We start from the raw sequence: 14,697 nt of genomic DNA on the forward strand, positions 1-14,697 counted from the left end.
ATTTGTTTTAAAAAATTACCTATGAAAAAAGGTTTGCGTAAAAAAATGCACTAAAGTATTGACAACAACTGTGCAAAGTTTCAAATTCCGCTCTCAAAAAAATCGATTTTGAGGTTTTGTCCAGCTTTTTTCGATTTCAGCCCACTGTGCGACGTGTTTATTCTCTTTTACATCCTTTGTAACCAGTCCAACGTAACTTATTTAAGGCCGAAACCAACGCTTAACTCGACCCAAATATCTTTCAACACCCACATCACTGCGCAATCATTTTTTAAGCATTCTGTACCAAAGTTTCATCAAATTCTTGTCGCTTTAACCCAGGGGTGGCAAAAGAAACTAAACGAAAGTCAAAACCAGTAAAATGTCAATAGTTTCGTTCCCAGGAACGAAATGTAGGAACGAAACGAAATGGATTTAAACCCGGGGAGCTCAGGATCGAAACGGATTCTGAGTCAAAACTACTTTGAGTCGAAACTAAAGTAAAACTCTGGGACGAAAAGAAACGCAGATAATGTTCTCACCGTAGGGACCCCGTGCTTCACCTTCGAACGGATTAGTTTCGACCCACACACCGAGTACGAAATATGGTTGAACGAGGTAGAGGCTACGCCTACCAACATTAGACGCATGGGGCGGTCATATTTTTACCACTAACAGGAGAACGTTGAACGCAAGCTGGCCATTCGATTTTTAAACTCAATGTTTTAACTTCTCCACACGTATGTTAAACGTTATAGGTCAAAACTATTCCTTCTTTTCCCCCTCCACTCAACTTTTGAGATCGAAAATTAGCTACGAGCAGCGGAGTTTCAATTTAATTTAGTTTCGTTCCCGTGAGAAAAGTTTTGCCCCGGGTCGAAACTAAACTCCTTTGTGATTTTAATTTCGTGCGGGAACGAAACTAAACCCAGGATTCGTGTTTTCGTTTCCCTCCCGATATTTTAGTTTAGTTAGTTTCCCTCCGGATAGAAACGAAACATTTTCGTTTAGTTTAACGTGTATCATGATCATCTCTTTGTGGAAGGTTACTCGGGATTTCCACCGGGTCAGGTTCTCCAACTCCATCTCGGCCGACGTTTCGATGGGCGAGTTGTCCATCGTCTTCATGCCCTGAAGACGATGGACAACTCGCCCATCGAAACGTCGGCCGAGATGGAGTTGGAGAACCTGACTCGGCGGAAATCCCGAGTAACCTTCCACAATTCTATAGGCCGGGAAAGCCTACGATCATTCTTCATGATCATCTCATGTTTGAACCCGCCCCTTCGAGAAAGTTCGTAATATGGGCGGTGCTATTTCAACTATCTATTGGGGAAAAAATCAATTTAAATTCCTCCAAATTTCCAATAAATGTCGGTTACTTTGCTATTGTATTGGGCTGTTTCGAAGTTCGTTTTTTTTTTTCGTTTCGTTTTTTCGATTCCCTCCGCCTCATTTTCGTTTCGTTTCACTTGCCATCCTTGCTTTTACCGATACCGAGACGTTCTACCTTGAGCGCGGGGCAAGCGATCGAAAATAAATAATTTCGTCCGCTGGAGAAAGCAAGGCTACTTCAGCTGGCTTCGTCACCCTGTTCGGAATCCGTTAGGTTCAGCACGTGGGGTCTCTCTTCCACGGTTCTTTAGTAAACCCGGGGATGCTGTTGCGTCTCTGCGGAGGCCGCAGGTGCACGCCGCCGTTACGACCCCCCGGCGGCCCTTCCTCCGTGGGATATAATACCGACGAAATGCCGACTCGCTCGGAACGGCGGCGTTGTCGTGATCCTCGACCGTGAAGAATGAGTGACGCAGCGCAAGAAGCGGGCTGGAAAACATCGTGCTCTTCCCGTGAGTCGAGGAGTGACGTGGATTCCTCGACAGTGCGTGTTGTCACGCATACTTGTAAGAGTCACACAACGCTAGGGCGATCCCCAGGTATGCGACACGCCTTCCGGGAGAAGCCGACAATGAGATGGATCCCTTTGCTTCTCGTAGATATTTTTTGTAAGAGTTTGGCCGTAGAGACAAAGAATGATACGTAGTTTTCATGAAATTTTCATGATATTCTCTCCCAATACGTTCCTCACTTATTTTCCTCCGTTTTATTTAACTCGCTTCCTTTTTTTGTGTTTGTCCTCCCGGGAAAAATCTTGCAACTCAAATTCCGACCACTTCCTGATTAGCTATCGTGCTGAAAGTTTCAGGATAGCTCAGAACTGGATAAAGATGCAATTATCTGCCATGATGGGGAGAGTATCTCGAGCAACTTCAATCTTGCCGGCCTCGGTGGCGGCGGGGTAACGTTCTCGCCTGCCATACAAGATGTCGCGGGTTCGAGTCCCGAATGGGTAGGTTTCCCCGGTCCAGGGCATGGTCGTTTGTGTACGTTTACTTGTAACATTTGTTGAACACCCCGGTGTAAAATGGCTAATAAGAGCTGTATCCGGTGGTTTGAGAATAAAATAAAATAAAAATAAAAACACTCAGAAATAAAAGTTTAATATGGAGATAAGTTCCAAAAATGGCCACGAAAACATTGCGGGTTCTAAACGGAGCAGGTTTTACGCTGAACCGGTAAACCTTGTTTACCAGAACCAGCCAGTTAACAATAATATAATTTCTGAGCGGATCTTTTGTGTTGCATGGGGAGTGTGTTGTTTGCGTCAGGAGAAACCTTAGTTCCAAATGATATAATAATTTGATTTAGAGTAAATAATTTTTCTATTAATTTGTTTATTTTTTCATTAAACGTACTTTTTTATTTTTTCTAATACTTTTAGCTATTTTCTTAACATCTTTTTTTCTTTCCTCTTTCTTTTTTATATTTAGTATTTTTGACATATTCCAACAAAATTAATATAACAATTACAATTTCTTAAAACTAGAAGAAGAAAAGACGTGGGAAAGACCCATAACATTCGACATTCTAAATAATTTAAGGGGCCGTTGGCCGATGTTATTCTTTTTTTAATATTTTTTAAAATTATAATGATATATCTTATATTATAATATGGTAAAAAACCCTAGGATGGGCAGTATCACAGAACACACAAGATAAAGATTAAAAACTCACATTAATAACTGAATTTTCGGTGGCATTACCACTTCCTCGGAGTTAGGTAAAAGACTGAAAAACTGAGAAACTGAGTCTTTTACCTAACTCCGAGGAAGGTGGTAATGCCACCGAAAATTCAGTTATCAATGTGAGTTTTTAATCTTTATCTTGTGTGTTCTGTGATACTGCCCATCCTAGGGTTTTTTACGTTATTTTCCTCGCCGAAGAACATTTCAAAGTGTGTATTATATTATAGTATTATATTTATCTTCACCGCACCGAAAACAGCATTTTAGACCTTGACAGTTGTAGAATCCCAATACAAAAACGTTATACTATCATATAAACCCATGTATTAGATAGGAAAACCTTTGCGAGCGGGAGTCGAACATACGACCTTTAGTTTGGCAGGCAAGGAACCACCCGACTTAACCACCAGGCTTAACCACCAAATCCAAATATTGTCAACAATCTTGAGATTGCTTTGGCGAAGCTCTCCATTCTCCCCACCTAACTGTTATCCTTTTCATAATATTTCTTCTCTTTTACATCCTAATAACCTGTCCTATGTAACTCATTCGAGGCCGAAACCAAAGACTAATGGCACCCAAATTTCTTTCAACGCCTACATCACGGTACAATAGATCAACCTTTGCCTTCAACGTTATCCATGGGATAAATAAATTCGATTAGATATCAATGAATATCCTAATAACTTTTTTCGCTTATCAAATGAAATCTCACACAGATAGATAGCACTTTTTACAACGGTATCGGGATTTAACAACGAGGAAATATAGTTATAGATATAAGATTATGTGTCCCTAAAATGGTATTGTATTTTAAGTTTATGCGTCAAGCAGTCCCTAGGTATGTATGTGGGCTAAGTATTATTTTCGTATACATAAATTACCACCGAGGAGAACGTGGCCGTGCGCTCTTCAAAGATTTAAAATTGCTCCCACCCAGACACTTGTATCTGTATGAAGTACTCAGAATCTTTTATTGTGAGGAGTGGAACAAAAGTGCCGGTGTCAAATAGGCAGGGAAAGTGGTATTTCCGTAGGGTGTAGACACCCTTACCGAGGCCCATATTGTCACTGTTCAGAAAAGTTTCATATACAAAGGGCCAAAAGTCTAAAGTGTATTACCATCTGAGTACAAGAGGGTACAAAGGTGAATGAGTTTACAAAAGGTGAATCTTCAAATTTTAAAAAATGCACAAAATTGGCTGCGTACTTATCCTGAATTTATAGAGATAATTTGTTAATTAAATTTTATTTTTTTAATAATAATTTTGACGAAGATGTTATTTTTGTTAATGCTGGTACATTTGCTTTTTTCAACTATTTTTGAACCAATGAATGAAAGATTATTATAAAATAATAGTAACAGGTCTGGCTTATAGGTTACCTTGTTTTTTTGTTGTTTTTTGGTTTTATGTCTTTCTTTGTAATTACTAAGGAGTAATATACATTATTGTAAATATCATTATTTTATTTCTTTAGTTTTCATAGTTTTTTATGTAAAGAGTACGGATTTTCACCAAGGTAACTCTCTACTGTCCTTTTGCGTTGAGAGATTTTCTCGTGATATGGCAAGTTGAAATTATTGCGGTGTCTTGTAGTTTGATGAATGTATTTGGATGAAGGTTGAGTATTTTGAAGCTATTCTGTCTAGTTTTGGGATGATACCGGTAGCAGAGATGACAACTGGAGCTATAAAAACCTGTTCTTCTATGTATTTTTTTATTTATATTGAAAATTCTTGGTACTTGTTCATTTTTCCGGGTATTGTCCTTTCGATTTTATGCGAGAGTGGTACAGCAATATCATTACTATTATTAAACTGTGGTAGAGAAGAGACCTTGGCTACTGATTGAAGGATCCCGGGTTCAAAACCCGAATGAAGACATCGGGCAACCAAATCAAAATCCTCGAGGTGCGAGGGTGCCAAGGGAAAAGAACTGGCTTCCCTACCCAAAACATTTTAGATTAACACGCCAGACTTATACAGGGGCGAGCTCTACCCTCCAACTCCAGCCCCTGCATTGAATCACTTAATGAGGTACCAAATAACCCAGTCTACCCGCATGCCTCGTCCTTCATGTAGACTCAGTCGTAGCGATTGTGAAATTACGCAACTTCCTAGGTGAAAGCTGGCAAATTTGGAGATGGCAAAATTGATGTCCCAAAACTTCGGTATCATGAGAGATCCACCGGAAACTCTGGCAGATATGACGGAACAATATGAATCGAGGAAAGATACATATATTTAATTCCCGATTACCAAGAGAGTTCAATTATTATGTCAGGGCTGGAGGAACCAACAGAAGGGGCCAATGCTTCTTTGTCGAATACTTACGGCAATGGAAAAAATTCAAGAGACGGGTCTCCAAAATAAGAGTTCGAGTAAATGCTAATGATTCATGCTAAAGCACTTCCAGAGTAAAGTCTTATATCAAACACGACGTACTTCCTATGTTTTTATTTAATGATAAACAAAGATACCGAACTTCCCAATAATTTTATTTTAATAGCTTGCAACACGTGTTTCTGACCTCAATTCAGGTTGCCTAGCTACATTATCTTCATCAGATAAGTGATGATGATTATGTAGCTAGTACCTGATGAAGTTTGTGTAGCAATAGAAACACGTATTGTAATCTGTTAAAATAAAAGTAGTGGGTAGTAGGACATCTTTGTTTATCACTCGATATATTGTTCCACGATATCTCTTAGCAAAAATTTGTCTTTAAGGAAAAAATGTTTTTTATGCCTTTCAAATTTTAGGTGCGCCATCACTGAATTGCACTCGAAGATACTGTACTTTATCAATAAATAATCTTCACTCCTAGCAAAACATGATCTGCGAGTAAACGAGAGATTCATCAGAACCAATTCAATACGAGAATCATTCTCAGAAGTCAACATTTTTGAGATTGGATCAACGTAGCTCACTATTGGTATCTCATAAAAGCTAGCCTCTTCCTCGTATTTCTTCTCTTTCAAGTTATGCGCCAAGCCTTCCGGTGAATGAGAAAATGAACTTTATTTGGGTAAGTTAAATTCTACAATCTTCTTCATCTTCAATAGCATCATCTATAGTCGTACTTTTAATTTTATAGTTAACTTTAATGCTTGGTATTCATGTATTTTTCGAGGACATGTCTGAAGGTCTTATTTTTAACCTTCGGCATGCCAGTAAGCCAACAGAGGTAATATATCAATGTAAAAAATGTTACCGTCGACCATCCAACAAACTTTTCCCGGGAAATTTTCCAGCAAGTAAAACACGACCGAAAAGGAACACTCAAGGCAAACCGCTGTGTGACTTTGCTAAATCTTGGTCCGTCCTCCTCTATCTCTCTTTGCAACAAGTTTCGGCGCGGTTGAGTCTCTGGCCTCAATTCGCGTTGCCTAGAGGCGATCCATCTCGGCTGATCCGTTTCACAGCGATAAATTTATAAGCTTCAATGTGTTTATGCAAAGTGAACTCGATTTGCAAATTCGCAACCCGTGAGTGGTTCAATCAAATAAAGGCCCATTGTCTCCAGGAGACGGATTTCTCCGACTTATCACGAGAATCCTTGAGTATAACAAATGCAGATTTGTTTCCAATGAATTATTCTCCTGATGTAAAATTTTAGGTTTTCCCGGCGTATAGATTGAAGACAAATTTCTCGGGATTCCCACCGGGTGTGGTATTGGGTTAATTCTCCCAACGTTTCAATGGCTAAGTCTGCAATCGTCTTCAGGGGTTCCTTGAACAAGTAAAAAAGAAAAAAGTGAACCCCTGAAGACGATGGCAGACTTAGCCGTTGAAAAGTTGGGAGAATTAACCCAATACCACACCCGGTGGGAATCCCGAGAATTTTTTCTTCAATTCTTCTCCTGCTAATAATTTTTAATGGCTTTTGTTGTACGAATGATCATCGTCAAGTATTCAAAGAATAGAGGTAGGCTTACATGAAGTATTTACGAAGTATTCTTGCAGTATTCACTCTCTTCATGGTCACTTTCCTCCTCAATTCACAATAAGGCCCAAACCCCCGCATCAGTGGGGTAACCAAGAACTTGGTTCAGGGGAGTCCAAAACCAGGGGGGAGATTTTTTAAAAACATGGTACTAAGTAGAGGAGGGTTTTTAACTAATTTTAATACGTTTCATAATAGAAAAAACTTCATTTTCCAAAGAAATATTTGGTAAATTCATAATTTTTCAATATTTTGTTTTCTTTTATGAAGAAAAGTACCTAATTGTGTTTTTTATATTTCGTTGTGGGGGGGGAGGGTCCGGACTCCCCAGACCTCCCCCTCGCTACGCCACTGCCTCTCGTTCTATCTAAAAATTCTATTTTCTTTCTTCATCTGTCTCGTTTAAACAACATTAATTCCTCTTAAACTGTTTCCAACATACCCTATCTGATAAGTACTCGCTCCATCCAAACTTAATGTGCCCTCAATGCCTCACAGTCTTTCATCGTCCTTCTTCCAAAAATTAGATGCATCCGCATCGTGAAGGGCTACACACTTCACTAGCCTTTTTTCTTAATTATTACATACCGATCCCCTTATAAGACCTTTACTATTCGTAACAATTGGGTCCTGAAAATTGAATCAACTCATAATTGTTTTTCAAAATACGTTTACAATTAATATTATTGGCGTAAGTGATAGATTACTACGACCAATTGCTCCGAAGATGTTTCTAAAGCCAACATCTTTCCCAAACTGAAGGACAACCCTGAAATTCTCAAACTTTGAAAAATACTTGACCATATATAGAAACATTTAAGGCAACATTCTTCACGAAAATGCTTCGTCTATCCTAAAACTGATTTCTAAAAGTATCGGTCTCCGCCATAGTTCCCAACAAGCGTGTATGACATGAGATGCATAAGAAAATGAAAGAGAACAAAATAATAGACCACCAAAACCTGCTTTTACAATTATCCAAAATATATAATTGATCAATGTCTGATTTAAAAATCAAGTAAGCTTAGTATTGATTGACAATATGTCTCGTCAATCATAGGTGCAGCTAAAAATTAATGGCAAGTGGGGTTTGAAGTCGTAACTGAGGGGCATGGAATACCCGCCGAGGTAAGCGGTAGGTGCGGGGGCCCTTCTCAAGAAAAAGAAATGGTTCAAAATGGTTATTTTTATGGCTTTCTGAGGGATAAATTATAAATCCTTACACTTTTCCACAAGTAATAAAAATTAAATAAAGAAAAATGGATTAAACTTAAAAAATATCTCTGAGCTCTGGGGGGTATTTTGTCCTCCAAACTTCCCCCCTTCGCTGCGCCGTTGTCATCAATCATTGGATTGAGTAAAAGCACTTGTGAATGAAGTTCTGTAATACTGCAACGAAATGCTTATAGCTCATTCTGAATAACTCATATCTAAAAATTTTAAAACATCAAACGCATGTTTGCTATATTGATAACAAGAGGTAATATTTTCATTGAGTATTTTCCTGGTATTTTAAAACACTGTGCGGCACAGCTATTACTCTTCTCTTCTTATCCTTATCCTTTTCATATCATTCTTTTCCTTTTATCCCTATTCTCATTTTTTCTTATCGTTTTTTTTATAATTATTTTTTATAATAATTATATATTAACAGTAAATTACTGATATGTCATTTTTATTATCTAATATTTAACCATAATCTTATATACACGCGTTTTCGTGCAGTCCTTGGTCTTAAAAGGTTATACATCAGGGATTTGTACAATTATTATCACAATTACTTTTCCTAAGCCGCTAATATATTAATCTATTTAGCAAAAATAACGCAGATCACCTCAATAAACCACAAGGTAAATTGTTATCTAATCGTTTTTCTTCTTATCATAGTGTATATCCATTAGATTTATTTATCATTTCGACCTATTTTCTGCCAATATTTAAAATTCAGAATTTGAATTTCTTCAAGTTCATTTTGCTTTCCTCATCTCAGTATCAGCAAGAAAATAGTTTGCGATCTAATAAAAAGAGCATTAGAAAAGGCAAATCAGTGACGCGATCAAACTTTTTCCGGAGTGTGCGTGATAGAATTTCCCTCAAAAAGAATGGTTCCATTAATTCCCTTTGTAAGCTTCGACCACTGAGTAAAGTATGAAAGACCTCAAAGAGAGACGTCTAACGAATGACCGGATCAAAAATCAATTAAAGAGCCGTCGGTCGGAGGGCTTAGTGTGTGCCTACTTACAATGCTCTCGACAAACCATCACCTATTGACTTTGATGTTTTCCGACCATTCAGAAGGGAAACAAAAGAAGAGGCTCACTCTTTGGGGATTATTATCCTCTTTCCTCTTTCTCTTCTCACAGACTCTCAGGCGATTCGAAGGCCCCACGGTAGAAGGGCGAAGTTCATTTCGGGGAGGCCCCTCTGCGTTGTAATAATGAAAAGCTCCTTTCAGATGCGAAGAGAGGTAGCATGTCATGTGCATGAACCAAGTTTGCAACGATGCAGAAACTTCCATTGGATTGGGCAATAAATGACTTGCTTGAAAGAAAAAGGCTGTTGATTTCGGCCCGCATGGAAAATGATATCACTTTTACCGACGTTGGATTCTGCAAAATTTCTTCACATATATTTAGTTTCACAAAATTCTTGGGCATACTTGGCGCATGGAGGGTACTTAATAACCTTAGTAACATATATGGAGATACATCTGTCAAATAGACTAAAATTTTCCTTCCTAAATCGGGGGATAGAGGATTGGAATGGTTTACCGGAGGAAATTTTTTTTGGAGCCCTTCCCAACTAACGCCACGATATTTATCAATAGGGTAAATAAAATTGAATTTTGAGGGCTTTTCTAAACGTTTATTTTTTGAGTTTGGTGTTTCTTGTTTTTTTGCTTTGGTCTTGTAATCGTGTAAAAATGGATTTTGATGACTATGTAAATGTAGACATGTATTGTTTTTTGCTGATTTGGTGCAATGTACATGGGGACATGTATTGTGTAAAAAAATGTTTTTTTGAGGCCTTTTAAAAAATGTTTTGTACTTAGTATTTTGTTTTGTATTTTGGTTTTCGTATATTTTTGTGTGTGATGTAACCTATCAACCAAGGTGGTACTTCGCATTTTATTTTTTTGTCTTAATGTACTTTCTGATTTTATGTAACCACCCGACTTCATGGTCGACTTGTAACAATTTCTGTAATAATAACAATAAAAATAATATTTTCTAGTTTTTAATCAACGTCCGAAATATAACATCCGAAAAATAACAGGAAGAAAGTAATAGTGGAAGCAGATACTTCGTGAAGGTCTATTGTAGGATATGAAGTAAAGATACTTTGCATTTTCCACAAAAATATTTATTTAAAATGAGTCAGCATGTTTCGCTGCCCGTACTGATGATGCTGCAGAGCCGAGACACGTATTGACTAATTTCAAATAAATATTTATGTGGTAAATTACGAGGCACCTTCAGGGCTAACTTCATTTCTCTAATACTCCTACTGTATTTCCTAAATTAACAGGGCTTTTTGGGTACCCCTGGTAGTAAGATGGTACTACACAGGCGCGTAGCAAGGAATCAAGGCTGGGGGGGTTTAGGTGCAACTAATATGGAATGCCCACCACGATAAGCGGTAGGTGCGAGATTAATAAATTGCTGCGGAATTTTAAGATAAATGGTTCAAAATGGTGAGTTTTACGTCTTTCTGAGGGATATTTAATGAATCCTTACCCTTTTCTATTAGTAATATCAATCCAATTAAGTGAAATGAACTTAAAATTTCTCTGAGCTCTGGGAGGAGGGTTTATCTCCCAAACCCTCCCCCCTCGCTGCGCTACTGGTACTATACGTATGTACTTTCAGTTTATCATTAAAAAATTTTCTAACAATCACAATTTCCAACAATAGTCCTATGATTACTGAATAATTTTCATCCGAAGTACTTGTTTTCATCAACCTAAATCCCATAAATAGAGATTTAATATTCAATATCATTAAAAAAGGGCGTTCAAAAGAACTAATTATCAATGCGATTAATTATCAACTAGATTAAGGAAGAATCAAAATTTTATTTGAGATGAAGGTTCCATTATTTCCCTTCACTGGCAAGGACCGCTATAAATAGGTATGTGAATTTCACCCTACACGTATGAAATTTAACCACCGATGGTTTCATTCAGGGTGAGCCCTACTCTAACTTATTCAAACTAACCCTTGGGATGAATTTAACTGACTGAGTACGATACAAGTTGGCTAAGTTCGGTAAACTCTTTTACCGCCAAGATAAAAAACATCATAAAATGGTCGGACAGAAACCCATAATTATACATAAGTTATTTAGTGAGGTATATTGGGGAGAATTTAAGACATGATAATAAAAGAAGAACCAATTGAAATATACAGTGAGGCATCATGTGCTTGAAATACCATCTTTGCTCGATATTTCATCCAACGAAACACCTTAAACGGGCTTCACTGAGGTATCCATTTCCCCTGCCAATTTATTACCCTAACTGGAGCCATTAACAAGGGAGCACGTACGTACCTACTCTCTCCGAAGGCCACTGACCGTATTTTATAAGGGATGTCTACGTATTTAAAAAAAAAGCTGGTTACAGCTCGCAACGAGTTCTTATGAGATTACGATCCGCTTTGGATTACTTCCAGTGAAGACCGAGACCGGGTATTTTCACACTGCCGAAATATAATCAGCCACGCATGCCATACGGAGACGGCCACACCTTCGGAGAGAGAGAATAAAATGGGATCGTCAAATGGGACTCCGCCCTGGAGCGTCACGCTCCTCCCCCCACCTCCTCACTCACTTCTTTATAAGCCGAAGGCCACGACGCCCATATTACATGCTGGCGGGAAATGCCATCGCCCTCCGCAAGAGTCTAGCGCCACCTTAGGCGCGTGGGTGGGACGACCTCAGTGAGTAAATAACAGAAGAGTGCTCGTCGAGGCTGGAAGCAGCTTCCGACACGGTACCTCACAACAAACTTTTACACAAAATTACAGTCATGTGGATAAAACGAAACAGTGGTAAAATGGTTACGCGTCTTTCTGACAGTAAGCAAAAATTAGTTCTTGACAGAATTATTTCTGATGCTGTTAAAGTGGCATCAGGTGTCCCACAAGGAAGCGTAATCGGCCCCTCTTTGTTCATTATATACATTAATGACTTCCCCCGAATTCGTGGTAAAATACGTTTATTTGCTGACTACGCTGTCGTATATTGAGATATTAGTGATCTCTCCGACTTTGAAATTCTATCATCGGATATAAACAACGTTCATTTGTGGAGCCATGAGTGGGCATTCGAACTTAATCTGAGCAAATGCACAGCGGTACATTTCTCGCGGATGTCGCGTCGTCCATCTGTTCCCAAGCTCATGTTGTGGATCAGTGGCGTAACTATGGGGGGATGAGGGGGATAGATCCCCCCCAAAGCCTCAGAGATAAAAATATTATTAAACTATTGCCTAGTTTTGATGTATAAAAACTGCATTTACTTAAAGTTAAATTTTAAGTACCAAAATGACGTAAAATGCATATCCAGGCATGTCATTTTTCAAAAAAAATTTTCTCGGACCCCGATTGCTTGGGGGGGGGGGGGAGAGGGGGAGTCGCCCCCTGGGCCACTCAACCCCCCACCCCTACCCCCCAGCATATTCCTAGTTACGCCACTGTTGTAGATGGTATTAAAGTAAAGGCGACAGAAAGAGTGAAGTGCCTGGGAGTTACGATAACTTCGAACCTATTGTGGGGAACACTTATAATGAATATTAGCATAGAGTAAGTATATTCTTATATTATATACTTACTCTATGATATTAGCGACAGAGCCCACGAGAAGTTAGCATTCTTCGATCCATTTTCGACCTATCTATTTATGATCGAAATGAAAAGCTTGACTTTTAAACAAAAATCGAGATTTGAACCGAAAGCACGATTAATCGAAAAGATCGACGGTTTAAAAAAAAATAAGTTTGTACTAAATCATGTTCATTATTCATTCGGGAAACGCTCATAATACACTTATGAGTAGTAGAAAGCATCCACTCAGAATACATGTAATGTAGCATGAGCAGTAGAAATTTGCACATGCACGCAAATTCAAGTTTTTGGATAACCGCTCGGAACCATTCTGCTTCACTAAAATATTTAGAAGAGATCCAACGATTGAGATGCTTTCTTGATGATGGAAGGTGTTTTCAATAGGGTGGTTTCCTATTATTTTTTTATTGCCTAAATCGAAAGATTATTACTCCTGTAGTACGTATTTCACGCTTTTAGATTTTTTAAATGACGATATCTATTTTTCGCAATTAAATGAAAAGTGAAAATTTTCAAGCGCGCGAAAACGCGACGGCTAAGTATGAATGATGGGAAAACGCCGTGTGGCGTGGTTCTCGTTCCCACTAAAACAAAATAATTTGTATATTATGAATACACTAATGGTGGGTAACGAATCGCAATCAATGCCTTTCGTTTTCTTTGAGGAAGGAAACTACCCTATTATACCGGCCTTCGGGAAAAGTCTTTCTAATTGGACGGATGAAGTTATCATTGGCCGTTAGTGACACTGCTGCGATCAAACGAAATGATCATGATTTAAGTTGAAAAATCGAGTTCGTGCCTCGTTCAGATTATCAGCAATCGTTGGAACTATCGTGCATTCACACAACGATGGTCAAAACCTGTGCTACCCTCTAGTGCTGACATCTGAAGTGAGCGAGAAATTGACGGTTAGCAAAGCTGTTGAGGTATGAAGGATCAAGATGCTACTGGGTTCAACGTGCATTTAACGAATAATTTTTCTTCCACCCATATTCTTCCTTGCTAGGACAAATTCATGAAAAAAAAATAGAGCGGATGGCGCTTCACGAACTTTTCATCTTTCTCTTGTCTCTTCCTTTTCCGGTCTCCCAGCGCCTAACCATCGTAAAGTGGCAACGTTCGGAACTACAGTAATTATTGCCAGGACATGCATTCACACTGCTAACACTATAAGTAAACTTGAATCGTACAAAGTAAATTAATATGCCCTTTCAGTAAGGCCCTGTCTATACAACTTAACTTGAACAGACATTATGAACGAGATACATAAGTGATAAATTCTCACCAAAAAATAGTCTTTCCCGCCTCTATTTTCTCGAAAATACATTTAAAACTCTTAATTATCATATAGGTCTAAAAGAGGATACTTGCCAAACGAACATTTTTTTAACAACGCAAGAATATGTGTCGTTTTGAAAAAAAAACGGATATAGTGTCCTTAATTGTGTTTTTTACATGGTATTTATACTTTGCTTTTCTAGTAGATAGAAGAAACAATTTTCGTATGGGAAAAAAATCATTCTAATATTAATTATGTAAAAATAACGGAAACTACTTTCACTATACCTTCTTTTACTTGGCGGTACTTCATTTTATAGTTTATAGATGAAAATACTTTCCCTAATGTCGCTTTTCTTATTAAGTATTCGAGCATGGTTTCAGTGGATAATCAACAGCATCAGGCACAATTTTTTATCTGTTTTTCCTATTACTGTTCCCATAGCTACGTAACGGAAGGAGTGGTGAAGTTTGAAACGGGGGCCAGTATAAAGGAAAAGGACGGGAAAAGGTGTAAATAAAAACGAGGGCGTTGTCTTGTTTATTTCAACTTTTCAAAAT

At 38.3% G+C, this 14,697-nt stretch overlaps 1 long non-coding RNA gene across 1 annotated transcript in view; it reads right to left on the bottom strand.

The window, feature by feature from the left end:
- LOC124161248 overlaps window positions 1–14,697 on the bottom strand; it is a 356,365-nt gene that overhangs the window by 293,490 nt on the left and 48,178 nt on the right. The gene's annotated exons all lie outside the window — the stretch shown is intronic.

This window comes from Ischnura elegans, chromosome 6 (genome assembly GCF_921293095.1).
Source record: "Ischnura elegans chromosome 6, ioIscEleg1.1, whole genome shotgun sequence".
Lineage (NCBI taxonomy): Eukaryota > Metazoa > Arthropoda > Insecta > Odonata > Coenagrionidae > Ischnura > Ischnura elegans.